This window comes from Diceros bicornis, chromosome 20 (assembly GCF_020826845.1).
Source record: "Diceros bicornis minor isolate mBicDic1 chromosome 20, mDicBic1.mat.cur, whole genome shotgun sequence".
Taxonomy (NCBI): domain Eukaryota; kingdom Metazoa; phylum Chordata; class Mammalia; order Perissodactyla; family Rhinocerotidae; genus Diceros; species Diceros bicornis.
In genome coordinates, this window is record NC_080759.1 from 52,692,039 (window position 1) to 52,719,319 (window position 27,281).

General features: G+C 39.2%; 1 protein-coding gene across 10 annotated transcripts in view; it reads left to right on the forward strand.

Annotated features, from left to right (window-relative positions):
* The window catches only part of CTNND2 (catenin delta 2), an 892,220-nt gene that overhangs the window by 366,610 nt on the left and 498,329 nt on the right, over nucleotides 1-27,281 (forward strand). The gene's annotated exons all lie outside the window — the stretch shown is intronic.

A 27,281-nucleotide genomic window follows, 5' to 3' on the forward strand; every position in this document is an offset into this window, starting at 1 on the left:
TCTTCAAATTGCCTAAAGTCTTTTTGGAGAGGGCTTTGTTGTAAGCACAGGGTTCTCCATGCGTGGCATGTCACTGTCGGCGCCCTCCCTCAGCCTACCATTAAAGCAGCAAGGACTGGAGTGTCCCTTCATGGCTCCTTCTAGACCCAAAACAACAATAAAAATCCTGTTTGCTGATGCTTGAAATTCTGTTAGCCAAGAACAAAAGCTTTTCATTCCACAGCTTGCAACAAAAACACTTTTGGTTTAATGCTTTAGTGTGTTTGTGTTGAAGTCAGGATGTAATAAGTCAAGGAGCCCATTAAAATGACTCTGTTTTGTTAGGAGGTGAAGGGGAACGCGTTGTGACTGAGTGCTCAAATGGGAGTGGAAGTCGGGCAGAAGGGGGGGGTGGGAAGGTGGAGATGGAGGGTGGGGTACATGAAGGGTAGGATGCCAGGACAGTGAAGGGATGAGAGGTTCCAGCAAGGGGCTTTATGGCTTCTCCTCTCTGTCATCTTGCCTTCCATTGAGAAAGTTTCAAAAGGAGCTGACCCTTAAGGGATTTTTTCTGAACAAGCATTTCTGTCCATCATGATTTATGAGGATCACTTTTTAAACATGGTTGAACTTGTATAACCAGGGGATTAATTAGCTGAGGAATCACTTCGACAATAATGTAGATAAAGTACCGGGACCCAGGGCCGTGAGTGGAAGCCTGGCCTATGCTCAGATGTTGCACTGGGAAAAGGGAAATGAGAGGTGGAGGTGAGCTGTGGCCCCCATTCACAGCAAGGAGAGACCAGTACGTGCTGCCCGTGTCCAAGGAGGGCTGATCAGAGCAGGAGTAAGTGGACCTGGCTGAAAAGAGTGGGCAGGATTTGGATATGTGGAGAGGAAGCACTCTAGCCAGAGAAGAGAGAGAGCACATGCAGGAAGCCCTCTATGCGTTGGATCTTTTCAGATACCAGTGAATGGACCAGTCCATTCTTCTCATTATATTCCAGTTGGTGATGACCTAAGATAGTCGCTTTTGTGTGTTTACCCAAAGTTCCTCTCTTAAGAGATGTAGCCTCCAGCCTGCGGTGCTCTGTACCTGAACCACTAAATCTGTGGAGGCCGGAGAAATGCTCCTTTGCAGATTTCGGGTTATCTTCGTATAATGTCATATAATATAAGTACAGGATCGAAGGTTCCTGTTCTGGGTGCTGAAGTTTAGGATCGGTAATTGTTGAGAGACTTGATGGTTATACAACTCTATGCATTTATGTCTACTGGAAAATTATTTTTTAAAGGCATAGAAACAACTCTAAGTCAGAAACTATAAGAATCTTAAAACATAATCTGATGTGATTTGAAAATAGTAATATTACACATCCACATATTACTACAGATATTGTAGAATGATTTGCTTTAGAGCTGGAACAAGCCTTGGAGAAAACCTAATTGTTATCCTTCATAATTGTGTGATATATTAACCTTTGAACATGGCCAGTATTGTGGATTAAGTGTGAAATTAGTACAGTTATGGAAAGTTTTTTAAAAAAATCTACAGATTCAATGGCAAATGACATGGGGAAGCCAACCCATTTCATGTAATCATGCCAAGCAGGTCCACTATAACTTTTTGATATCAGAAATATTGGATGATATATGTTGAAATGTACTAGTTTTCCCTCAGAAACTTGATTTTAAAAGTAATTAAAATGTATATGTGCTTCTGCACCAAAATATATGTGTATGTGTAACTTATAGAGACAGTATTAATTGTATTACATTTTTCCTATGTCCAAAAATTTCCGTCTGCTCCTTTATTATCCAAAAATGGTCCCTGTGTCCCTATGGGATAACAGGATTGCATCCTGAATAAATGGGATCTGATACCTGCTATGGCCCTGTCTGCCGTCTTGTCATGAGTTAGGCTGTGATTAGAATGAATGGGATATACTGGTGTATGCTGTCTTTGGACTACATGAGAGAGTCTCATTCACATGGAGAAAGAGTTGGCTGGCTGCACTGAATCCTCTTTGTGAGCGCTGATTTGATATTGTCTCCCTGCAGATAGAGCCTGGATATAATGTTGAATTCTAACATGGAAAAGAGAGTTGATTGTAGTCTGCAGGAGTGCTTCTGGAGGCTAATACTAACAAGACACCAGATTGGGGTGATGGGTTTATTATTGGAAACTTAGAGTGTTACAATTGGAAGGGCACTGACAGGTTTCAGGTGAAAATTAGTCTTGGATGTAAGGTGACTTGTCCAAAATCATGAAGTCAATACTATACAGCTGGAATCTTGGGACTTCCAGTCCATGGCCCTTTCCACTAAACCACACAGCATGAAGATTGAGTAATAAACTGTACCTCCATCATGTCTATCGTGCAAAATTTATAATCTTTACTCCAACAGACACAGACTCAAAAATCTGTGTAAGTGACAATATTAAATAGATTATTCTCCATTTAACATTTATCTATTTAATATTTAATATCTTTAATTTTCACAGTCTTTGATGCCAGAAGTAATAGCCAGTAGTCATGCAGTATGCCTACTTGATTTGAGATGGATCTCTTTCTTCATCGTACTTTAACATTGCTGTATGAAGTTGGTCTCATACAGCTGGATAAACTCTACAGGTTACAGTAATGTTCTTTATACATGTAATCAGTTATCAGTAAAGGGCAAGAAAGGAGAGTTTATAAGTTATTCTGGTTGGGAGTGGATTTGGTGTCACTTGTCATTGTAATGGAATACGTAGCTCTCTGATCATTTCCTAATGGATATTATCATTGGCTATGCACCGTTCATTCAGTGAGCATCCGTTGTGTTTGTTGTCCCTAATTCTATGTCCATCCTCAGAAGGGATGCAACATGATCTTTGCTTCAGTGGAACTACAAAAGGGGATAATTCATGACCAACACTCAATATACATTTACTAAATGCTTAATGTCTGCCAAATACTGTGTTAGGACTTGGATACTAATAATGTGCGGCAGACTGTTTTGAAGAATGCTAAGAAAATTCAAAGTAAGTGTTATATATTTGTATAACTGTGATGGTAATGAGTATGATGATGACAAACATGCATTGAGCAGTTACTGTGAGCCAAGTGTTGTACTAAATATTTTACCTGGATTGTTTCATTCAATCTTCAGAACAACTCTTTAAGGGAGAGTTATATTATTCCTTTGTAAGAATGATGATGAGGAAATAGAGGCTGAGATAGATTAAATAAATTGTTTGAGGTTAATCAAGGCAGGCTGAGTTAGAGAGAAGAGTCGTCTGACATGTGCCTTGATGTTAAGATAGGATTCATTGGACATTGTGATTGCTGGGGAGGGGGCAAAATTGAAAGGTAAATAGCATTAGAAAATGTATGGCCATTTTAATTTCAAAAAAAGTCTTTGACTATGTCATTTTTCTGGAATGCCCAATTTTCCCTTGATACGAATGTTTATTGTATTTCTAAGTGATAATAAGTTCATCATCTGCTTGAACATTCAAATTACTCCTCTACTTCTCCATGAATTAAAATAAGAAATATAGAAAATAGGAAAATTGCATTAAGTAAATTATAAACCAAATAGCACAATCATTTTTTCATTTGTTTCTTTAGGTTCATAAAATCACACTGTTTCACTGTGAAATGTAAATCATTATTGTCATTAACATTTCTCCTAAACAGAAATCCTGGCTATATTAAGTCTATTTTTCGCAAACTGCTAGGTGCTGAGCTCTGGCATATGGTCGATGAAATGACACAGATTCTCCACAAAAGCTGCTGAGGATCAGCTGGAGATCAGGGCGCCCATCTGCCTGGGGAAAGCAGGAGGCGCGGTTGTTGATGAGTTGGCACTGGATGAAGGCAGTCAAAACTAGGAGGGCCACACGTTGAGAGTATCAGACAGGACTCAAAGGAAATTAAAGAAGGCCCTGGAGGAAAAGTCCTGCGGGTGACAACTTACTATGACTGAAATCAAGGCCTGATGCTAAACTGGAGGTTTCTCAGAAAGACCTGTAAAAGGGATCCTGCTACTATGAGCTTAATCTCTTTAGGCCTAGTACAAGCCTCACTCTGCCTCTGATTTTTGGCATCTCTGCTTGATGAGAGGGTGGTTAAGTCCAGCATAACTTAGTTCCCCTCTGGAGGATGTATACTCAGCAAGTATCACAAACAGACTTGGTCCTTCTCTTTAATCTAGGTTAATTTTAGGATTCTGTAGGAGCAGGGTCATGATAATACTTGGATTCAACAATTCTGATGCAGATTGGCCTAGGAAGTGGGATGCAGGGGGATGCAAATCGCAGACAAAGCCGACCCAAGTTTTGTCAGAAAAGAGAGCCAGGACGTAGAGATATTCTATGGTCACTCCTTACCAGATCAGGTCTCAGTTTTTTCCAGGAAGAAGGGATTCAAGTTTATGCCCATACCACACTCTCTTCCTTCCTTCCTTCCGTCCATCTATCTTTCCATCCAGAAAATATTTATTAAATACTTCCTATGTGTCATGACTCATGAAGCTTGCGTGTTAGTGTGGGAAGACAATAAACCAAACAAGGAAATAAAATCCAAGTAATTTCAAACAGTATCTTGTGTCCACTCCTGAAAGCGCAGATGCAGCAGCCAAGGTGCCAGTGGTCTAGGACTGAAGCATCCTGATATTTAGCAGTTGAGGAAGAGGAAAGAGCCCACAAAAGAGAATGAAAAGTAAACCATAAGAACTTTTAACTCACAGCTGCCAAAAAGAGAAGATTTCAAGAAGAAGGCTGTCAGACATGTTCAGTGCTGCTTAGATGTGTAAGATGAATCACGATTAGTAACTGTTAGATATGCTAGCATGGAAGCCATTGGTGACCTTGGCAAGACCGATTTCAGTGAAATGGTGGGCATGAAAGTCCAATTAAGGTAGGTGAATGGTACCTAAAGAACTGGAAGCTTTTTGAAAAGTTTTGCTATAAAAAGAAGCGGTAAATAGTTGCTGTTAAGAATGTAATGGTCAAGTGTGTGGTCTATAAAATTAGGCTGAGCTGAATTCTGGCTCCAGTGTTGGCCAGCCATGTTACAATGGACTGGTTGCTTAGCTTTACTGAACCTCAGTTACTTCATCTGTACAATGATTTTAATAATGTCTATTAAGGAAGGACATGTGGGGTAAATATTTTCTCTGTGTCTTTTAATATACCTACATTTGTTTGTGTTTGGAGATAAGGAGTGGGTATAGAAAAAAAAGAAAGAAGAAGAAGGAATAGGTGTTCTGGGGGTGAAATTATATTATCTTAAAATTACTTAAGTAGCATAATCACTTAAATTAGTGTTACCCTATCCTGGAGAGAAGACTTTAGACATATGGAGAATTACTTTAACTTGATTTCGTGTGCAAGTAGTTTAGTTTCAATGGGGATAAATGTAAAGGCTTGACTTTTTTATATTTCTTCTTCGATTTATTAATAAGTATATGTCTTAGAGTAGTTAAAGTAGATGTAAAATTATGGAAGATCAAATTAAAGCCAGTTATTTAAGGGATAAGCGGATAATCACAGGATTTGAGTGTATTTTGTGCTGGGTTCTTAGCAGTGTGCACTTCACAGATCTCACATGGACTTATACACAGTGGTCACGTGTTGCTGACTCAGAAACTAGAACTTCCTGATATCTGGAATATTGAAATTACTTTTGATATTGTAAAGTAATTATTATAATATACTTGCCCAAGAAATGTGTATTTCATATACCAGATTTATTTTAGGTGGTAACAATGTAAACGTTGACAACTGCATAACCATTAATAACTGTAGTTATATATGAGTGCAATGCCTCTAAGTAGATCTTGTTTTAAATTCACAGCATCTTTATGAGGTAGGAATCATAAAGGAAAATCCCGACTTTCCAAATGGAAAGGCTTAGGTTACTTGGTGTGGTCATTTGCTAGTAGACAAATGATTAAAAGCAAGACTTTCTGATGATCAGCATGGTACTTTTGTATCTAGTGAAGCTTCAGCGTGATTAGATTATAATACTGTGCAAGCAGGAAAATGTCAAACACAGGTCACACTATTGTGCAAGTAATGGTCTTCATTCTAAGTACTTTCTAATGGCCACCGAAACCTCTCTGGCTCAACTTGCACAGTTCTTCAATGAGTGGAAGATGAGTACTGTATTTTGTCTGTAGGTACCCATTCCACCATGCCAAATAGGATGTGGTTCTGTGACTGTAAAATCATTTTTTAATAACAGTTTTGTTGAGATTAAATTTATATGCTATAAGATCCACACTGTAAAGTGTATGCTTCAGCGAGGTTTAGTATATTTACACAGTTCTGCAATTATCACCACTATTTAGTATTAGAACATTTTCATTCATCCCAAAAGAAATCCTGTACCCACTACCTATCGCTCCTCATTGTCCTCTCCTCCTACCCCTGGCAGCCACTAATCTACTTTCTGTCACTATATCTTTCCCTATTCTGGACCTTTCATATAAATAGAATCATACAGGGCCAGCCCCATGGCTTAGCGGTTGAGTGTGCGCGCTCCACTACTGGCGGCCAGGGTTCGGATCCCAGGCGTGCACTGACGCACCGCTTCTCCAGCCATGCTGAGGCAGCGTCCCACATACAGTAACTAGAAGGATGTGCAACTATGACATGCAACTATCTACTGGGGCTTTGGGGAAAAAAAGGAGGAGGATTGGCAATAGATGTTAGCTCAGAGCCGGTCTTACTCAGCAAAAAGAGGAGGGTTGACATGGACGTTAGCTCAGGGCTGATCTTCCTCACACACAAAAAAATAAATAAAATAAAAAAACAATAGAATCATACAATTGGTGATCTTTTGTAACTGGCTTCTTTAACTTAGCATAATGTTTTCAAGGTTTACTCATTTTGTAACATGTATTGGTACTTCTTCATTTTCGTATATGGCTGAATAATATTCCATTGTTTGGGTATACCTCATATTGTTTATTCATTCATCAGTTGATAGACATTTGCTTTGTTTTTACTTTTTGGCTAATATGAATAATGCTACAAGGAAATTTATGTGCAAGTTTTTATGTGGAGGTATGCTTTTATCATGAGCACATACCTAGGAGTGGGATTACTGGGTCATATGTTAACTCTATCTTTAAAAATTTGAGGACTGCTAGACTGTTTTCCAAAGTGATGACACCATTTCACGTTCTCAACAGCAGTGAATGAAGGTTCAAATTTCTCAGCATTCTTGGCAACACTTTTTAGTATCTGTTAGTTTTGTAGTTTTAGCCCTTATATGTAGGTCTATACATAATCTATTTTGAGTTAATTTTTATATGCAGTGTGAGGTTACAGGTCCAACTTCATTCTTTTGCAAGAGGATATCCAGTTGTTGAAAAGACTATTATTTCACCATTAATTTGTCTTGTCAGCATTGTAGAAATCAGTTGACTTTATATCTAAGGATTTATTTCTGGATTCTCAATTCTGTTCCACTGATCTATACATCTACCCTATGTCAGTCTGGCACTGTCACAATTACTGTAGCCTTTTAGTAAGTTTTGAAATTGGGAAGTGTGAGTTCTCCAAATTTGTTCTTTTTCAAGGTTTGACTATTCCATGTCCTTGCATTTTCATATGAATTTTAGGATCAGGTTGTCAATTTCTGCAAAAAAGAAAAAACATCTGAGATTTTGATAGAGATTGTAATGAATCTAGATTAATTTGGGGAATCTTGCCATTTCAACAATATTAAAATTTCCAATCTGTGAACGTGGAATGTCTTTGCATTTATTTAGAGCTTCTTTGATTTCTTTTAACAATTTTTTTCATTTTCACAGTATAAGTTTGGCACTCCTTTTGTTAACTTTAATACTAAGTGTTTTATATTTCGATGCTATTATAAGAGGAAGTTTGTTCTTAATTTCATTTTCAGATTGTCCGTTGCTGGTGTGTAAAAATGCAAGTGATTTTTATATATTGATCTTGTGCCCTGTAACCTTGCTGAACTTGATATCAGTTTTAGAAGTTGTTTTACAAATTCTTAAGATTTTCTTTATACAAGATCATATCATCTGTGAGCAGAGATAGCGTTATTTCTTCAGTTCCTATCTGGATGCCTTTGATTTCTTTTTCTTGCCTAGTTGCCCTGGCCGTGACCTCCATTATCCTGTTGAGTAAAAGTGGCCATAGTGGACATCCTTGTCTTGTTCTTGATTTTAGGGATTATTATTTGTTTTAAGATGTGATTCCTTATAATGAGATATATATTGGCAGGGATACTGAAAATTTGGTTACTCTTATTCACTCTTTTGTTAATGATAATGAAATTGCTGTACTTAATAAGTTAAGTATTTTTTACTTGAATTGAACTATCAACAAATTTTCTATTAACTATGCTGAAAGATTTTATTATATATTCTGTAACTAGTCTAGAGTCTTTTCACAGAAAACTGTACTTTTGAATATTTAGATTTCCCATGTAATTAACACATGCTCTTATGCTGAAATTCAAACGTGACTATTATTTTAAAGCCCAGTGTGGTGCTATGTTCATAAAAAGACATAGTGTTGTAAAAATTATGTAATTGCAAATTTGTGTTCATTTTTCTGTCCAGGGTTACCAAATATAAAGAAACTCAAAGATATGTTATGGTATAGACTATGTTAAAACTCAACCTAGTTAGCTCCTTAATTATAACATCTTAATCCTCCTAACCATCAATTAACTGTATGCACTTCTATGTGCTACCTAGTAAAGTGGAGCCCCTGCTGGTTAAAATACATCATAAACTGAATTTCCATCTGAGACGCAATTCCTCTCTTTTCTAATTTTTTGTATTGCATTACTATGGTCTTGTCAGCAGAAAGAGGATAGTAGCTTCATTTTGTGTGCAGGGTTTCACATCATTAACCGGCTAGTGTCATTTTTATTATACAAGGAAAATAAATGGACTAATATTTGAGGAAAAGCACTGCAGTATTCCCCATGCTGAGAAAATACACTTTCAGAGCGCGATGACCACGACACTTCAGCACAAAAAAGCATCCCCTTTCATTAGGGAATTGATTTTATTGGTGTGAATTCATGGGATGCATGTTTTTTGTTTGTTTGTTGGACTTGCCTTTAAGAAAACTTGATTGATTTCTTTTTATATTCTCGTTTTGTGACTCAAATGTTAAAACATATTCTTTTCATTTCCACAGTGTGAAAAGTATTTGAATGTATTCTGTGGAAATATCATTGCTTATGATATTTTGAGGTGTGTGTGTGCATATATGTTTGCGTCTTATGCAAAAGTAAGGTCAGAGTCTAAGAAAATGGGTACTTTAGAGGTTTGTTTTAATATTTCCTGTGCTTTGCCTAAAATGCCAACTCCTAGGCATAACTGTCACTGCACATTCATGCAGCATTGCTTTTTGAGGTCACACTGTGACATTTAAAGATGAGAAAATTTTTATATTGTAGACAGTTTAAAGGACACAGTAAAATAAGCTTGACAGCTGATCATCCTTGAAATGTGTTGTGCAATTATATAGAGAAAAAACCATTTAAAATATTTGTGTTATGTTCATACTCTTAAACATATTAATAACTCAAAATCTATCATGTGAATACAGCCAGCTGTCAGGGAAAGAATATAAATAACTTCTTTCCAGAACAAGACATATTTATATAACATCATTTTTAAAGGCTGGATTATCTTGCATGGATAGCCAGGTAGTAGGTTTTATGTCAAATCTTTTAATATACATCAATCAAAACTATTATAGCTAAATGTTAGTTCATGGAAATGGAATTGCTGGGTCAAAGGTATATTTGTCTTTAGTATATTTGAGACTTTTACATACTTTCTATTGTCTTACAATATATTTGTTAATATTTCTCTCTCTCTTTAGATTATTGAGTTATGTGTCTCTGAACCAAGCGTAGTAGATAGTATGGACTTAATAAATATCTGTTAAATGAATGATTCAAATTTATAGTTTGGCATATTTGGAAATTAAGATATCGTTGAAGAGATTTTAAAGACTATAGAACTAAATTGCTAGCAAATCAAATTCAAAAAGATATTTACATCATTGATACCTATTTGGTGATCTTCTATCTTTTCTCTAATAGAGATGGTCTTTAATTTAATAGTGAAAAATCATAATTTTTGAGTTAAATGGTGAGATGCAGAAAAGTTGAGTGAAGTTAAGTGAGGATAGGGACACGAGAATGGAAGTAAATGAGAATCCTTTCTTGATCACATTGACGAAATGTTTCCCAGCCTATCTTATGAAATAGATGTGAAAAGATTCAGAAATAGCAGACATGGCCCCAGCTGTCAAGGATTTCACTATTTGTTATCAGTTGGGACTAGTTTGTAGAACAAGCATGGTATGAGGTCATGAATTCAGGGACACATGTTCAGGGCCCTGATTCCTTACAGAGAGAAAAGGGAAAAAAGGAGAGGGAATTTTGGATCGTTGACAGTTTGGCAGTCCACGGAAGGGATGAGGTAAGTCATGCACACAGCTGGAGCGTAACCTCGTGGAGCTAGACTCATCTTGATACGGTCTGCATGTGTCCCATATACCTACTCCTGGATGCCTGGTAATGGGGGTTCCTGTGCAGACTAGCAGCTTTATGAAGAAAAACAGCCATAAAATTGAGGTTGGCTGGGATTAGAAGTGGATGAGTTAGCACCACCTTCAGGAAGATCTAGAAAGGAGTATGGGAGAGTTTGTGGTGCAGAGAAGGAATGAAGTCAAGAAAGGAACAACTTAGGATTTGTATGAAAAGACTAGCTTGAACCTGTGCACTGAGAGAACACGTAGTTTTGGGAGCATATCTGTTTTTCTCCCACTGACTTTGGTCAAAGCCAATGTAATTAGTGAACTGTTCCATTACACGCCCATGTTGTCTCCTCTGTTCTCATCATCAGCCATGCTGCCAGAAGAAATCATGGACCGGAAGAGAGTTGTACCTCATTCTCCTGAAGCCCTAAGTAGTCACTTCCCATGCCAATAACGCTGACCAGGGGTGTGGGGTCTACCCAGAGAGGGTGGTGAAAGGTGAAGAGCCATGCATCACATTAGTAAAATTCAATCTTGAAGGATGAGTAGAGTGTGTCAAATATAGAAAGGAGGAAGTGGCTTCAAGTCCATGGGATATTGACATAGACACATGAAAGCCAGAGCAGGGTGCCCCCTGTGGGTCGAGGTAAAGATGCCTGGGAATTTACGCTGGCAAATTAATTGCTGTCAAGGCCTGAAGATACTTGTTTTAACTTTACTCTTTGGAAAATTGATAGACAGCAGAATTTTAGCCTTAAAAAAAATTAATGGAAGTGCTAACTGCCTAGATTTGAGCAGCTGCAGCATGTAGAGACAGATTAGAGAAGCAGGACTAAGGGCAGAATTTATAGGATTTGGGGAAAGAGTCAGCCTTACAATTCACAGGGCTTAATAAAAAATGAACATGCAATGTCTGTTGTACAAAAATTGTTAAGATTTTAAGATGGCGACAGCAGAGCATTAAACCAAGCACAGTGTTCTTCAAAGCACGGGACCCTGAGCGATTGCACAGGTAGTGTGCCACGAAGCCGGCCCTGGCTGGGGAATAAGTGAGAGGTGAGATAAATCCAGGATACTTCTGTGTTTATGTTTGAATGAATGAAGGTGCCGTTGGCCCTTTAACTGAGACTTGAATCAGAAAGAAAATCTGCTTCATGAGGATGCAAATTAAATTTGTGCTTATGATTTTGAGCTGACTTCGAAAAAATTCTTTGGTAATGTCCAGGGGCAGTCAGAAGTATGCATCTGGAGCTCAGAGAGAGGTGAAATCTTGAAATAGAGAGCTATGTGTTAGCAACATAGAGGTGTTATATGATCCCCTCAGGAGAACAGAATGCGTCAGGGTGACCAAGGGCCGAAGTCTGTGGGACACCAAAATTCAAAATGGGGGAGGGCTTCTTAAGATGTCTTTTCTTCTCCGTATTCCAGCCTCAAGCTCAGTGCTTGGCATATAAAGGGGAAATTAATGGGCAGGAGAAAAGTGAAAGATGAAATAATTATTTGGGACAAGATGCCACTTTTCACTTCATTTCTAGAAATTAGACAATCCGTCCACCAAATGTCTCCAAATAGGCTTGTTCTTGACCCCCCAAATTTGGGGAAAATTGAAGGGATTGGGAAATTCTTGGAGTTAGGGTTTTTATTTTGGCTCCTCCCTCACTAACCTTGGGTCCATCATTCACCTTTGCCAGCCTGCACTTCCTCCTGGATACAACCTCAGCAGCAGTGTAGGATTCCTGCCATCTCTAATCTTCCCTGCAGACATGGCTCTGGATCAGTTATTCGAATTTCCTGACACATCTTGGGTTAAAACTTTGGTTTTGATCTTTGCCTACTACAGATAGAAACCAAATAGAATGATATGTCTGGGACTCATTAAATGTTCGATATTTCTTCTTAAAAAAGTGAAATGACCTTTAGCATTTTCTGAGAAAACATGACAGAAATGCTGAGAGTAATGATTTCTTTAAAGAATAATTCCAATCAACTCTCAGCAAGATAACATGAAATGCCACAGGGCTTTTACTGTACGAGGCCTTATCATAAAGTTCAAATTCTTGGACATGGTACCACATTATCAAAGTTTCCTATTTTTGTCATGTAGAAACTCTGCTACGTGTTCCTCTTTCATGGTATGATGATGAAAGCTAGAGACAGAATTTCTATGCAAATGCACTTTAATATGAGTCTCTTTACTTTTTCATTACTTTGAATTCTGTTTCTTACATAATTTTTAATGCTAGTCACAAATACATACAATTATAGAGTCCTATTAATAATTAATAAAAGAAAAGTAAGGTTATTTAATTATACAAACATAACCACAGGTACAGTTGTCCTAAATGATACCTAAACAAACTCAATTTATCTCATAACAATTATTTAGACTAGTGCTTCTTAAACTAATGATCATAGGAATCGAGGATCTTGCTAAATGCAGAGTCGGACTGAGTAATTTGAGGTTGGGGCCTGAGAGTCAGCATTTTTAACAAGCTCTTAGGTGATTCTCATATTGCTAGGATCAAAGGCAAGGATTTAGGTCTTAGGGCAAAATGCAGGATTTTTTTTTTTTTTTTTTAATTTTCTTTTTCGTACCTTGTGAAGCTTTGATTCTGTTCCTAAAAGTTAAGAAAAGCATTTCTTCCTTGGTCAGGAGAGGAGCCCTCTCCAGAGAAGGTGAGAAGTTTAACCACACTCCCAGCAACGCCTGTGTGGAAAAGCTACATCTGTGCTAAAACTTAAATGCATTTCTGTCTAAAGAAAGATAAAGGACTATTAGATCTGCTTTCAAGATTTTTCCTCCCTCAGAGATTCTGCATGAGTTGTACATTTTTAAAAAATAAACAGAACACTCAGGCACTGGCCCCGTGGCTTAGCAGTTAAGTGTGCTCCGCTACTGGCAGCCTGGGTTCGGATCCGGGCGCGCACCGACGCACCGCTTCTCTGGCCATGCTGAGGCCGTGTCCCACATACAGCAACTAGAAGGATGTGCACCTATGACATACAACTATCTACTGAGGCTTTGGGGAAAAAAAAGGAAGAGGATTGACAATAGATGTTAGCTCAGAGCCGGTCTTCCTCAGCAAAAAGAGGAGGATTAGCATGGATGTTAGCTCAGGGCTGATCTTCCTCACACACACAAAAAAACTCCTTAAAAAAAGAAAAAAAACAGAACACTCGTTTCTTATTTTTTACCTTTTATTTTACTTTGAAACTCTTTGTGGCAGCTTTTCCCACCTGCTCCATTTCTCCACCCTGTAATTCTAAATTTCTTCTTGCTTTCCGGATCGTTTTATATGCTCTATTCTTTAACTTGCACACTTTTCTGACTATTTTCCATTATTTACTTTCTTATCTTTTTTCCCCCAAAAGTCTATTAAATGGATGAATCAGGGGAAGTATAAAGCTGTTTCGAACTGGATAAATGTTATAGAACATCCTATGGGAAGGCTTCTTAAATAGTTTTTTTTATACTTCCACAATGTGTGTGATTTCTGGCATCCTCTATCTGTTTTATAAGTACCTTTTATAAGTCTAAATGTGTATATTTACAGAGAATTGTTCCCTTTAGCCAATAAAACTCAAATCTGTTCACAGATGCAATGCCTTAGGGAAACCAACAGAATGCCAGACTTTGGAGTTGCTGGATTGTGGTCTTTTTTATTAACACTTAGTTATTTGATCTTCATGATACTCGTTTGTATTTTAAAGCAATTGAATGATTTTGTCTAAAAAAAATCGAAAGGTCAATAAGTTAACTATATCCAAGGCAAATTGTGTTAATATCATGTTAAAGTCACCCGAACTTAGTGATATTTTTGGTAATTCTTCTAATTCTGACATGTTACTGTTCTGTAGTTTCAGTGACAACTTAGAAACTGCTGCATCCTGGAGAAATTTTTTATGTTACATTTATTTTTTTCTAACTCTAAGCGTTTTTTATTTCCGCATGAATATTAAAACTTTTCAGAGTGCAACATAAAAGAGATTATTGCACTTGATAATGTGTTGATATATAGTCTTTGGGGCTACATTAAAGAAAACCAATTTTCTCCTTTGCATTATCACATCAGAAGCAGAAGGGAAACACCTTCCTCTCCAGCGCTACATCTGTTGTTTCAACCTGAAGTCTCAGCAACACAGTAATTGTTTGCTTAGCAGACCATCAACATAAATACAAGGGAAAAGGTCTGCCTAAAGCTTTGTATTTAAATACACGCGTGGAAGAGAGAACCCTGGCTACAAAACAGACTCCTAGTTTTGTCCCTAAGCAAAGGAAATGTTTATAAGCAAAGTTCTTCTGGTCAGAAGAGAGAACAGTTATTTCTAGGAGCTGAATTATTTCCCTAGAATAACTCCTCAGAGATAGGAGAATATTATTTCATATACTTAAAGCAATTCTAAATCTTAACAGCCGTAACGTAAGATTGAGGACCTCAAGACAAAGAGATACGGTAAATAATGCCACCTTCCTCAGTAGCTAATGCTGACAAAATAAAATTCCGCTTCTTTATATGTCCTAAGCATCCGGGCATAAGACTTACCTATTCTTATTTGCTGGTGGTCAGCTCACTCACTTGCTCTAAGTATTCCGGAGCGTTGCACGTGGCCCCTCTGTGCCTGAGCTGTGGAACCTGTCCTTATTGCTTTCCCTTCTACTCCTCTTGTCCCCAGGCCTCTGTTGCAGCTGATAACCCTCAGAGGTGTGTGATCTGGGCAACTTCAACTGTGGGTAGGACCCCCGCCATCCAGTTCCCACAGCACCGATTGGTGTAAAGACTTGGGAGACCCCATGAGGAAAGGGCGCACAGCTGCTCTCAGACCTGGCTGCTGGCTGGCCGTGAGCCCATGCCAGGCTTCTCAGCAGCCTCGTGGTGGTGATGGGGACACCATATGCCTCACTGCCACACCCCCAGCCCATGTGGCGCCACCTTTGTGCCACTGAAGAAGAAGAGTCCCTTCACTCAAATGCCCAGCTCCTTTTCTGCCTCTGGGTGATGGAGGTGGGACATTCTCCACTCTGAGTGGAATCCCACTGCCCGCCTCTACAAGGTACACTCTGGACTCTATAGCCCGAACAAGACTCTCTTAGTCCCATTTGGGCTGCTATAACAAAGTACCACAGGCTGACTGGCTAATAAAAACAGAAATTTATTTCTCACAGTTCTGAAGGTTGGAAGTCCGAGATCAGGGTGTCAGACGTCGGGTTCTGGTGAAGGCCTCCTTCCTGGTTGTGGAGGGCAGTTTTCTCATTGTATCCTCGCGTGGCAGAGAGGATGAGAGAGATCCCTTTTACGAGGGCACCTCCCTAAATCCCTACCTCCAAATACTACCACATTGAGGGTTAGAATTTCAATATATGAATTTGCGGGGCACAGACATTTAGTCCATTGCAAAGACCATCACAGTACATGGTGGTAATTTCTATTTGGCCGATCCTCACCTTAACTGCATGGGGCTCCAATAGTCTAATCCAGGTTACTGGGACCAAACTCAGTCCGATTTCCAGTCACAGGTTTTCCTTTAATGGGAGTTCAAGAGAGGATCAGATCACCCCTGATACCCACTCTGCCCCCTACCCCCTGCCCTGGATTTTCTGAGGACTGTTTGGAGTAATAATGGACTTTTCTCAAACACAGGCATAGAGCACTTTCCTGCCTCTGGATAGGCATAATCCAGCTAAAAATAAGTTCAATTCGTGTTGCTAAACAACACACAAAGTGTCAGCTGAAGCACCTGCTGGGTTCATACTTACCATCTGCATGATGGAAGGGGCTTCCACAATGATACCCCACCCAAGAGGGAGGCCTATTGCAAAGTCAGATTCCACTTGTCAGTATCAAATGCAGGACCTGCAATACTTAAACTAGCACCATTCCAACTTCAAAAATTCCGAGATCTTTTCTCCAGCAGAACTCCCATCATAATGGAACCAGAACACCATAATTAACTCAGGATATTAGTTAGCCACAGCAGGAAGATGACTGCTTTTTCCAAAGGCATGTAACTTGTCCCCTACATGTGAATCAGCCATTTGGCGATTCTGGAACAATTGTCAGGATAAAGAATAGGCAGTTATTTTCTGCCTTGAAATGTAGTCATTTAGACGGACTCAAACCCTTCGTTCTTTCAGGCAGTCATGCCACAAACATTTAAGAGCTGGGGATTTTAATAGTAGTAAAAGATACACAAAGTTAAAATAAAAATAGTTTCTATCCTTGAAGCACTCAAATGTCCCAGGGATGGAGAGAGTCAGATGGTTAATGCATGACAAGGTGGTAAATATTAAAGTAAAGATGTGAAATAAAGCAGTGAGAGGAGCATCAGGGTAGGTTGGAGATTTCCTTTGGGAGACGCTGTCTGAAGTGTGTGTTGGAAGGTACAAGTTCTCCAGATAGCACCATTAGCACCATGCCGACTCCAGGGTACCCTGGTGTGCATCAAGAGAATGGGTAGAAATGGAGAGTCTAAACATTATATATATCTGTATACTCTAATGAGGTATTGAATGTTTACTGAACCATGGACACAAACCACGGTACACCTTTGTGCTGCAAAGATCTCTTTTCAGTGATACTTTAGACGCCTGTTTTCTTCATGGCCTTTGGTAAGCAAATAATCTAAACATTGCTTATTTTTTCCTTCTCCGAGGGGCTTTCTAATCCTGTTATCCCTTGTTGTATATGAAAGGGAGATAATTTCCAAACACCAGGCTATAGAGTCTCTCACCAGGGACTTACATCAGGTTAACAGACTCCAGGCAACTGTTAAGGAAAGATATCAAGTTCCAGGAGAGAATCTGGTCTCTGGAAATTTGGGTTGGCACAATCTGCTTGTCTTAGGAATTCAGTGTGTGGAAACAAGGGGATACATCTAAAGGAAAAGCCAAATAAAAGTGCCAGGCTGGCCATCCCCAGACTGTGTACCTGAAGGCTTCCACAGAGAGGAGGAACCTCTCAGAAACCCAATAGGAATGAAAGTCCTAAGACAATGAATGCTCAAAGTGGAGGGATGAGGGGACACAGAATAATTCTCTAGTAGGCACTAGGATATTGTACATGACTTCTGCTCCTGTAACAGGAATATGTGAATAATCTAACAGAGAATGAGCCTAAGACAAATGCATTTGAAGTCTGATCTTGATTTTTCAACCAAAAAGTTTATTTAGATTATGATAAATTTAAAATAGATAACACATAAGCCAGTGTTGGCTAACAACTTTTAGGATTTATTTTATGATTTGGAAAAATATGTACTTCCTGCCACATATTTTATAACACATTTCAAAATGCTATTACTCATAGTTACATTTGTATATAGAAGAATACATTCATACATTTATTCATTCCTTTTTTGAACCCCTCCACCACCGTGTTAGGTAAAATCAAGATAAGTAAATTTCTCAGTGAGCATACAGTCTGTTAGAAGAAGCAGATATCTATACTCATAGATATATAGGTAGATATAATGTAGATATATCTGTCTATATACAAATTATTATTAATCATGGAAAAAATATGTGTTTTATGATAGTTTTGAGGAAATAGTATGGAAAGTTGGAGAAGGAAGCTCTTAATTCCAAAAAGGTTTATTAAGAAGAACATCAGGAAAGTGATGGTCCTCGAAATACACAGGTAGGACTTTTATGGTTAGAAACGGAAGCAAAATCTCTTCTACACCGAGGCAATACAATGACTGCAGTGCTGCAAATGTGAGAAAGTACTGCATACAGGAGTCACAGGTGCCTGCTGACCTGCACCTGGGAGAGGAGACTGGGAAGGTGGGTTGAGGTCAGATCATTCAGAGCTTAGAAACCTGCACTCGATTCTTTAGGTAGTAGAGAGCCATTGAAAGTTCCTGAGCCATTTAAAGACATTATTATTAGGAACATAATTACCAACCTTATAAGAGTGTTTTAGAAGCAAAGGGGAACTATTACGGGCTAGTACTCTACAAGGCAATCCATGCACAACATCCCAGTGGGGACCCAACTGCAGGGGTCCAGATGAAAGGTGGTGAGGGCCCAAAGTAGGTTGGTGACTGTGAAAAGAAAGGACACAGCTCAGCTTTAAGATGTAATTTGTAGATTTTGAGGTAGAGAGGGAGAGCCAGGATTTGGCAACCGATTGGACATGAGGGTTGAGAAGGAAGTAAACACGACTCAGAAATTGATTACTAGTCTCAGTGACTAAAGCTGTGGTAATTTTGTTACTTAAGTAGGGCACGGAGGAGGAGAAACACTTTTTGAATTGAAGGTAAGTGATTAAGTTTCGGACAAATTTGAGGTGACATAAGCGCAGTGACATCTAGCAAGCAGTTAAACAAAGCTACCAGTTGCAGAGGGGGCCGGCTTTGTTCTGGGCTCTTTGCTGTCCTTGACAGGCATCATATTGTTTATACTACAATGTTTCTCATTTGATTATCATCGCTGATATTTTATTATCGCTTCTGTATCGTAGATAAAGGAAGAGAGTCTTAGTTAAGTAACTTTCCCTAAGCCACACAACTTGCTAACATTGGAGCCAGTGTGTGATCCTGTGTCCCACCCTACTGGCCACTGCCCTGTGATAGCCTGATTATGGAGATTTGGAGGCTGGGGAGAAGTCAAGGCTAACAATGTAGGTTTGGAAGTTAGCCATTTATTCACAGCCTTTTTGAAACCCTTGTGGTGGCCAAGTGCAGAGCTCTGAGCTGTGGGCACTCACACACCATTGGCACCAACCCAGAAGCGTGAGTTGAAATAATGGTCTTGAATTAAGGAGTTGTGAGTGAGAGGGAGAGAATAAGTTAAAGCAAAGGATCTCGGTTTGGGCCAATGAAGACGCCATTGAAGAGGAGGAAAAATAAGTAGTCAGAGAAATAGGAAGAAAACTCAATCCAGATAGCAAAAGATGGGCACCTGTGTCAATACTCCAGAAAAAAACTAGCTGAAAGAAGATTGTCAGGAGCTGTTGAGTTTTATAATTTGGGGATGTTAATTCGCTTGGTGGAAACCAGCCTGTGGTGACTTTTTGAGGGATTGTGAAGTGCACACATGGAGATATAAGTAGACTAATATATTTAAAATTTTGAGCATGAACAAAAAAACAGACATGGGAGGATGACTTAAGGGAGAAGACAAATTGAGAAAAGGGTTTTGTTTTTGTTTTCTGCCTCGGATTTTTTGTTTGTTTGTTTTTGTTTTTGTTTTTGTTTTTTCTGAGGGAAGGAGACAATTTGGCAAAATGGAAGCACTCTGTTCTTACAAAGTCAGCAGTGGTGGGTAGATGGTCAGGCACTTGAAAAATCTGGTTCAAAGAGAAAATCATATATATGATACGTGAGTACACTAAGCATTTTATTTTAGCATAAACCATGTAAATGTTGATTTTTTTGCTAACTTTTTGCTGAGGAGCTGGGCTTTTCCTGCACATATTGGCCTGCTGATTCCATTTCTTCTTGGTCCATCCTTCACAAACTGCACCCTCGATACAGCCTCTGCCCCTTCCAGCTCGGGTTTCTCTAAAGAGAAGGGCACTTAGAGTTACCTATGAAGCAGTTTGAATACAGACACCTTCTTGACTGATTTTTTTTTTATGATTCTTACCATCTTCTGCCATTTTCTTTCTCACAAGTAATTCAACAATTTTTGATAATGCCTTTGCAGAGCAGTCAACTTAGTTTTCATAGAAACGTCAACTCTTTTTACAGAAATATTTCACCACGTTGTCTTATGACGCAAGCCTACACCAGCCTCCAGGCGGGAAACTGACCTACATGGCCCATAGCCTCAGAGTGGGGGCCGTGGGAGAGCAAATGGCCCTTCTGGCTACAGGGCGAAAAGAGGGCCAGATGTGGGCTCTGGGGGTGGGAGTCTTGCCAGATCACCTGGGAACAAAGCTCACTCAAGGGACCCACTGTGAGCAGGAAACCTCAGCAAAGAAGGCTGCAGGGGCACTGTCAGCTGCTGATGCTGGGCTTGGGGTAGATCTTAGCAGAGGAATAGCAGAGAGGTGTTGCCCATGTCCCATGCCAGGCAGTCGCCTTCAGATGTTCCCTGTGGAACATCTTTCCCCAACGAGAGCATCAAGACCGGGCAACGATACTGCCCCACAAGTCAGCCTCTCACATCCCCAACACTCACACACGCACCCACCACATTGGGAAACCCCAGCCGGCAAGCTCAGGGTGTGAAGGGAAAGAAATGCAAGGCCAAGAAATTGATGAGAAGTCAAGCCCACCGCCACTTTACTTCCGGAGGCTTCCCAATGGAAGCAGGTCCTAACTGGAGAAGAGCCTTGATGAAATTTTATATATATTTTGAAATTTTGACTCTTAAAAGAGACTGGACATTTTAGTTACTGAAATTATCTTGCTTTTTTGATTAACAGTAACCAAAGGACTTCTAAAATTATGATCTGAGTAATCAAAATAGGATAATAAGAATAAGAGAAAGAGAGCCAGCCCCAATAGCCTAGTGGTTCAAGTTCAGCACTCTCACTGCTTCAGTGGCCCTGGTTCGTTTCCCAGTCACGGAACCACACCACCCGTCTGTCAGTTGCCATGCTGTGGTGGTAGCTCGCATAGAACTAGAAGGACTTACAACTGGGATATACAACCATGCAGTGGGGCTTTGGGGAGGGAAAAAAAAGAGGAAGATTGGCAACAGATGTTAGCTCAGGGCAAATCTTTTTCTGCAAAAAAACAAACAAAAAAAAGAATAAGAATAGGAATATGAAGAAGAAAGAGGAGGAGGAGAGCGAGGGGAAGGAGAAGAAGAAGGAGGGAAAGGAAGTAGGTGAGGAGGGGGCGAAGGAGGGGGAAAAGGAGAAGACAGTGTCCACCTGCCCAGGATTTTATCCAAGGAGCAGAAGTGGCCCCCCACAGAGAGGGTAGGGGTTTGCCTGGGAGAATCAAATGCTCTGTTTGTGTTCTTTGTAGTTTTCCTATTCACATGTAAAGGTTACAAATGGTGACCAAAAATTTAGTTTAGCTTCCAGAAAACGTTGATTATAAATGTAATGATTCTTTTGCGCTCTCATTCATGTCTTTTGTGCTTTGATAATTATCTCTCAGGATGAGGTAATAGTAAAGTCATTTAAATGGAAATACTGATTTGATATAATTCAGGCAAAGCTTTTTGTCTGTGAGTGATTTCCATGTTGCACTGCTCTCTCTGAGTGGCTCCCACTCCCAAAATCAGAGATTGGAAAGGAGGTATAAGGAGAATGTACTGAGGTTTAGATATTTTTTTCTACCTCCTATTCATTATAGCATCCTTATTTGTTCCATAAATAATCATCACAAGGTATGTACAAGGCATCGTGGAGGTACAAGCATTGTAAGCCAGTTGACAGAAAGAAAAATAATGCCGAATCTAATTGCAAAGTAAGTTGAGATCTTCAACTCTGTTTGGCTTGCCTAGAGTTGGGGTGAATGCTTTTTGTGTCTTCACTCTCATGACTACAGCTGTCTCTGTGTGAGGTTAATACATCTGCACAGACCCAATACAAACAATGTCATAAGCTACCCCCTTATGCCATTTGAATCCCCAACGAAGACGCATTTATCTGCCTGTTTTTGAAAGCATTTTACCACAAGGTTGATACCTTATGAAGTTGTCCAAAATAAAAGTTGAAAGCAAAAATTTAACATAACAATATGAAAACCTCAAAGAAGTCACCTGTGACATTTGGGGGTCACCTAGGCAATTGATCTTTCAACTGACAGCAATATTCCCAAGCTAAATGCAATAGTCCAGAAGAAGTAAAGAGCTTATAGTCACAGTTTGTTTTGGTCAGAATAGTGTATGCCGAGAAACTAAGACTTGCAACTCCTATTAAACATGAAAATATATCCTTACCTTGTTCAGACACTTGATAGCACAGAGCTGTGAGAAGCTGTGTTCTCCATGCATGGCATGTGCATTTGCAGGCTGCCGTTGTGTGATTGCTGAGGGGACAGACGGCAATCTGAAGATGCTGAGGGAGCAGATGCAGGCTGACCCCTATGAAGTCTTAAATACTCCCTCCCTGCAATTTTTAGGCTTATTTCTGTTGCTATGTACAGTTTCATTCATTGATACTGTTTCTAACGTGAACATAATAATCTAGGTGACAATTAAATTTCCATCTGCTAACTATGAACGTTATTAAAACTTCCATTAGAGCTCATATTTGATATTAAAGTACAAATCATACACTTATACATGCCTTTGTACTTCCAGCGCTCCGTTCATTGTATTCCCTTAGTGTGAAGTGCACTTTGCATTTGCATTTCCAGTACTCGATCCCTTGTATTTCCTTTGTGTGCAATACACTTAGCCTTAATTTCTGGCCATAAGATTTCTACCTGTATTTCAAGGTCCTCTCATTCATGATTTTTTTTTGAAATACTCCTTTAGGATTGAGAGCTTCCTTCTCCATCTTTCCGTGAAGACACAGTGGAAAAGAATGCAGTGGAAGGGTTTCAGGAGTTGGCGATGGATTTAGATAAGAGGCTATACAAAGCCCTATGAGGATGATGGTCTAGGAGCTGAAGGGGTCCAGGGTTCCTGGGCTTTTTGTGGTGACTGGTGTGAACAGAGATGAAAGCACAGAGGTTACCACTAAGGGTCCTCAAGATAAATGGTGGTGGTGAGTCAGGGAGTACTGGCATGGAGGGTGCGGAAGGTAAGGATGGAAGTTCTTTTTTTCATTAGGAGTCTCATTATAGTATACACATGTAGTTTATTTATATATCAGACACGTTTGATTTATAAGTAATTCACGGACATGAGTGGTCTCTACTACTTGCCCCAGTAGCTAAGTAACTAGCCTAGCCATTGCTTAGATACCACAACCTCACAGCTGATATTAAATCCCTTGACCAGTCTTCCATATCCCAACTCAAAGTAATCATCAGCTAGAGCTAATCATGTATAGTGGGTTCCTCCACTAGACTCCTTGAGTTTAGTTTCTGTGAAAAAAGGTATCATTTTGTTCAGCACTGTATGGCCAGTACCTAGAAAAGTGACTGGCACATAGTAGTTGCATAATCAATATTTGTTGAATTGGATTGAACCTACGAGTGTGATAGTGACTTTCAAACTATGTTAGAAGTCCCTCTTAGTGTTCATAGGCAGGGCTTCAGTGGCTTCTGCTTTTGGCATGCTTGAGTGATCCTTGGTCGGCTGAGAGACCAGACAGTCATTCTCCATTGGCAAGGGGTGTGAGGTCTTGCCAGGAGCACACAGAGTTCTAGAGCATCCTTCTCATTCTGGGGCAATCAGAGTCTTATCTAGAGGGAGTTCATCTTGTAGGCCCCACCTTGTTCTTAGAGCACATGAAGCTCTGGAGCTTCTCTTCAGCTCCCAGGAATGGGATGAAGAAGGGTTCAAAGAAGCAAGTCTGTTGAGGACAAGGACTGTGCCTTTTCATCCTTTATTCTGGTGTTAGCTGAGCTTGTAACCATAGTGCTTTAACAAGTTGTCCAATGAAAAATGAATGATCAGATAACCCCTGTCTTCCTTAAGTGACTCTGCTAGAGTAGTCTGCTTTCAAGGAGTTTCAAAATATGCTTGAGAAGCACAAAAAGTTAAATAAGAAAATTCAATATAAGAGATATTACAAGGCAGTTGTTGATTAATTGCAAACTAAGAGGTGCTGATGACTAACGTACTTATGTTCTGCCAAATGTAATCCTTACATCAGGGTTCATTAGGTTTGTCTATACAAGTAATAATAATAATCCTTGGTTTTCTCCGAGTAGCAGATTTTGATTCTACCTGAGAAAGTATGAAAAAAAAAAGTCAATTCTATTTATGGTCTTTAGATAAGATCATAATCTACTCTGAGATGCATGTAACATTATGTACTTCACAGCCTGATGTTCAGTAGATATTTTAGAATGTCTAGCTATTGGAGTAATAAACTGGTCAATATGTGCAGTGACAGACTGGTAATAATTACATACAGTATACATTTTTCCTGCAGCCATAAGGAAAATTTTTCCGTGAACTGACTAAGATACTTATTTCACCTTCCTAAATTGTATTCTGAGTCTTCAGTCTTGTGACTGGGTATTTTTGTTGTTGCTTGTTTGTTTTTGATGATCAGTTTTGGGGTACCAGATAAGCACAAAATTCTCTAAAAGTTGACACTGTCTGTGACAACGAATAAGACAGAGTATTCATACACCATTGCCAATGCAGAGAATATCTTAGTTTATATTGTGATGAGTTTACTTCAATCCAGAAACCGATTATTTATTTTAATAACTGATATAAAATTATTTTGAGTGAGTGAATGAGATTTATTTCAATTCAGCTTCAACCAACATTTAAGACCTTGCCATTTGCTAGAGATTACACCAGATGCTTCCATGGGTACTGTCTCAGAGTAAGGTTTGGAATATACTTTATTACAGCCTACCTACTCTTCAGAATAGGAATATATACAGGAAAAGGAGACGCCCTTTGTCAGGAAATGCCGGTTCCTTAGAAGAGAAAGAAATCAGCAAAATAATGAAAGAACTCATGTTACACAAGAGCTGAGGGAAGTTCGGATTGAAAGATAAAATTTGTCTTCCATTGATCTCACTCTCCATGGACTGAGGGGATTCTCATAGACTCTTTCTCCCTTTTTACATCAAATGTAATAGAGTGAAAACTAAAGATCACCTATCTCTAATTCCCAGATTTTAGGGCGTGATAGGATGGAAGAAGAAATTCAATGATAGTACAAGAAAGTTATTGACCAAACCCAGAATGTAGGAGATTTTTTTTCTTCTAGAAAAAAATAAAAACTCCTTTTTAAAAGAAATCAATAAAAGGAGAATTCAGGAAGGGACTATTAAATAGAAGAGACTTAAGAGATATAACAAGCAAGTTAAATATACAAATGGTTTTATTTGGATCTTGATTTGAACAAACTAACTGTTAAAATCTTCAAGACAAGAGAAATTTTAATATGAATTTGGTAGATGATTTGAGAGATTTTTATGAATTGGCCTGGGAATTTCTACTAATTGGGATAATGACATATCCTTATCATTTAGGAATGCACATTGCAGCTTTCATGGGTGAAATAATAGGAGGTCTTGGATTTGTTTTAAAATATTTCAGCTGAAAAAGTGAGGGAGGAGGAGTAGATGAAACAGGGTGGCCAAAATGTTGACAATTATTGAAAGCTGGGTGACGGATATATTGAAGTTCAGTACACTTCTCTCTAAATACTTATGGATGTTTGAAATAAACCAGAAGCAAGTTGATAAACAGTAATCCTGCAGTTAGTCTGGCCTCTCGCCGTGCTTTCGGCTGCCACTGAGCCTGCAGGGCAATGGAGAATTAGATACATAGGACAGGAAAAATGATTCTCCTTTAGAATATGGACAAGATCAGAGCTCTTATTCGGGAGACCAAGAACTCATAAGGGGTCCGTAGATGAGATTCAGAATGATCTGAACTCCCTCTGTGTATATACCAAATTTTGTTTGGGAATTTTTCCTGGGGAGGTATTTCATAGGTTTCACTAGATCCTTAAAGGCACTCATGACCCACAAAGTTGGTTATACTAGATTACAGGAGTTCTGAACCTTATTTCAGCTTTAAAATTTTATAAACCCGTATATCTAAGAACAAGAAATTTAATTGTCCTATTTTAAGAACTCCCTGCACAGTGCAAAGAACTCTAGATTTCATGAACTCTGCGTTTTAATGTATTTAAATTCTTAGGATATGAGAATGTTTAAGAGCCATCAGATACATTTTTAAAAAATCACATCTAGATCTTAGACTCCAGCCATTAACACAATGGCCAAATATATCAATGCAATTTTCTCTCTTTTAGATGCCTTCCAACGTCATCCCGGAGTCTGTGCAGTAAAACCTCACTGTTAAAAGATCAGCTTCAAAAAAAAGAACCCTTCAGAAGTGGGAAGCATTAAAGCAACATAAAAATCCCCCAGCTATACACAAGGGAGCAATGTAATAGCTTTAAGCGCCAGCATCTTATTGGCTATAAAGAAATGTGCTAGAAAAGACGGAGATTTGCCTAAGCTGGAAGCTGGCTGCTCAATGCAGTTCTTTTTTTGCCGTTGCATTTTACTGATATCTGACCTTTTTTTTTTTGAGTGAAATAATTTCACAGAAAATCTGAAATGTTCTGTATAATGGGCTTATAATGAAGCCTAGAGCAGTGCAGTCAGTAGTAGCAGACTGGTTTAATTCAATTCAATTACGTAGTCGTGGCCTCGCTAGCCATCCTCTCAAGGAAACCTGATGATGGTTCATATGCTGCCTGGGCTCCTGGCCGTTGCTTTCCTGTTTCTTCCTGCTGTTGTCAGGCCCGCAGTGAGCCAGAGCAGAGCAAATATGTGTGTGTCTGTATGTGTGCATATGTGTTTGCAAGCGCATATGTGCGTGTATGTTGCGGGGGCGGGTAATGAGAGTAATTTTTAATGTTAATGTTAGCTATTTCTGCAAAAAAAGTTGAGGAATAAACCACCCCAAAACTCAGTGACCTGTAATGCCAAACATTTATTCGCACACTCACAGTTGTGCACATCAGTTTATGAACCAGGGTTTGTCAGTTCTTGGCTGGAGGGCCCTGGTTTGTATAGTTTGCTGGCTGGACTGCCTCCAGGCTGCAGACAAGGTTCAGATCAGTTTGACTTGCGGTCTGTCTGGGCCCAGGATGAAGGTGCATGTACTTCTCTCGGTGGATTGCCACACCCTCTGATGCTCACATCACATACTCGCTCATCCTATTGGCTGAATCAAGTCACTTGGTCAAGCCCAAAGTGAGTGTGG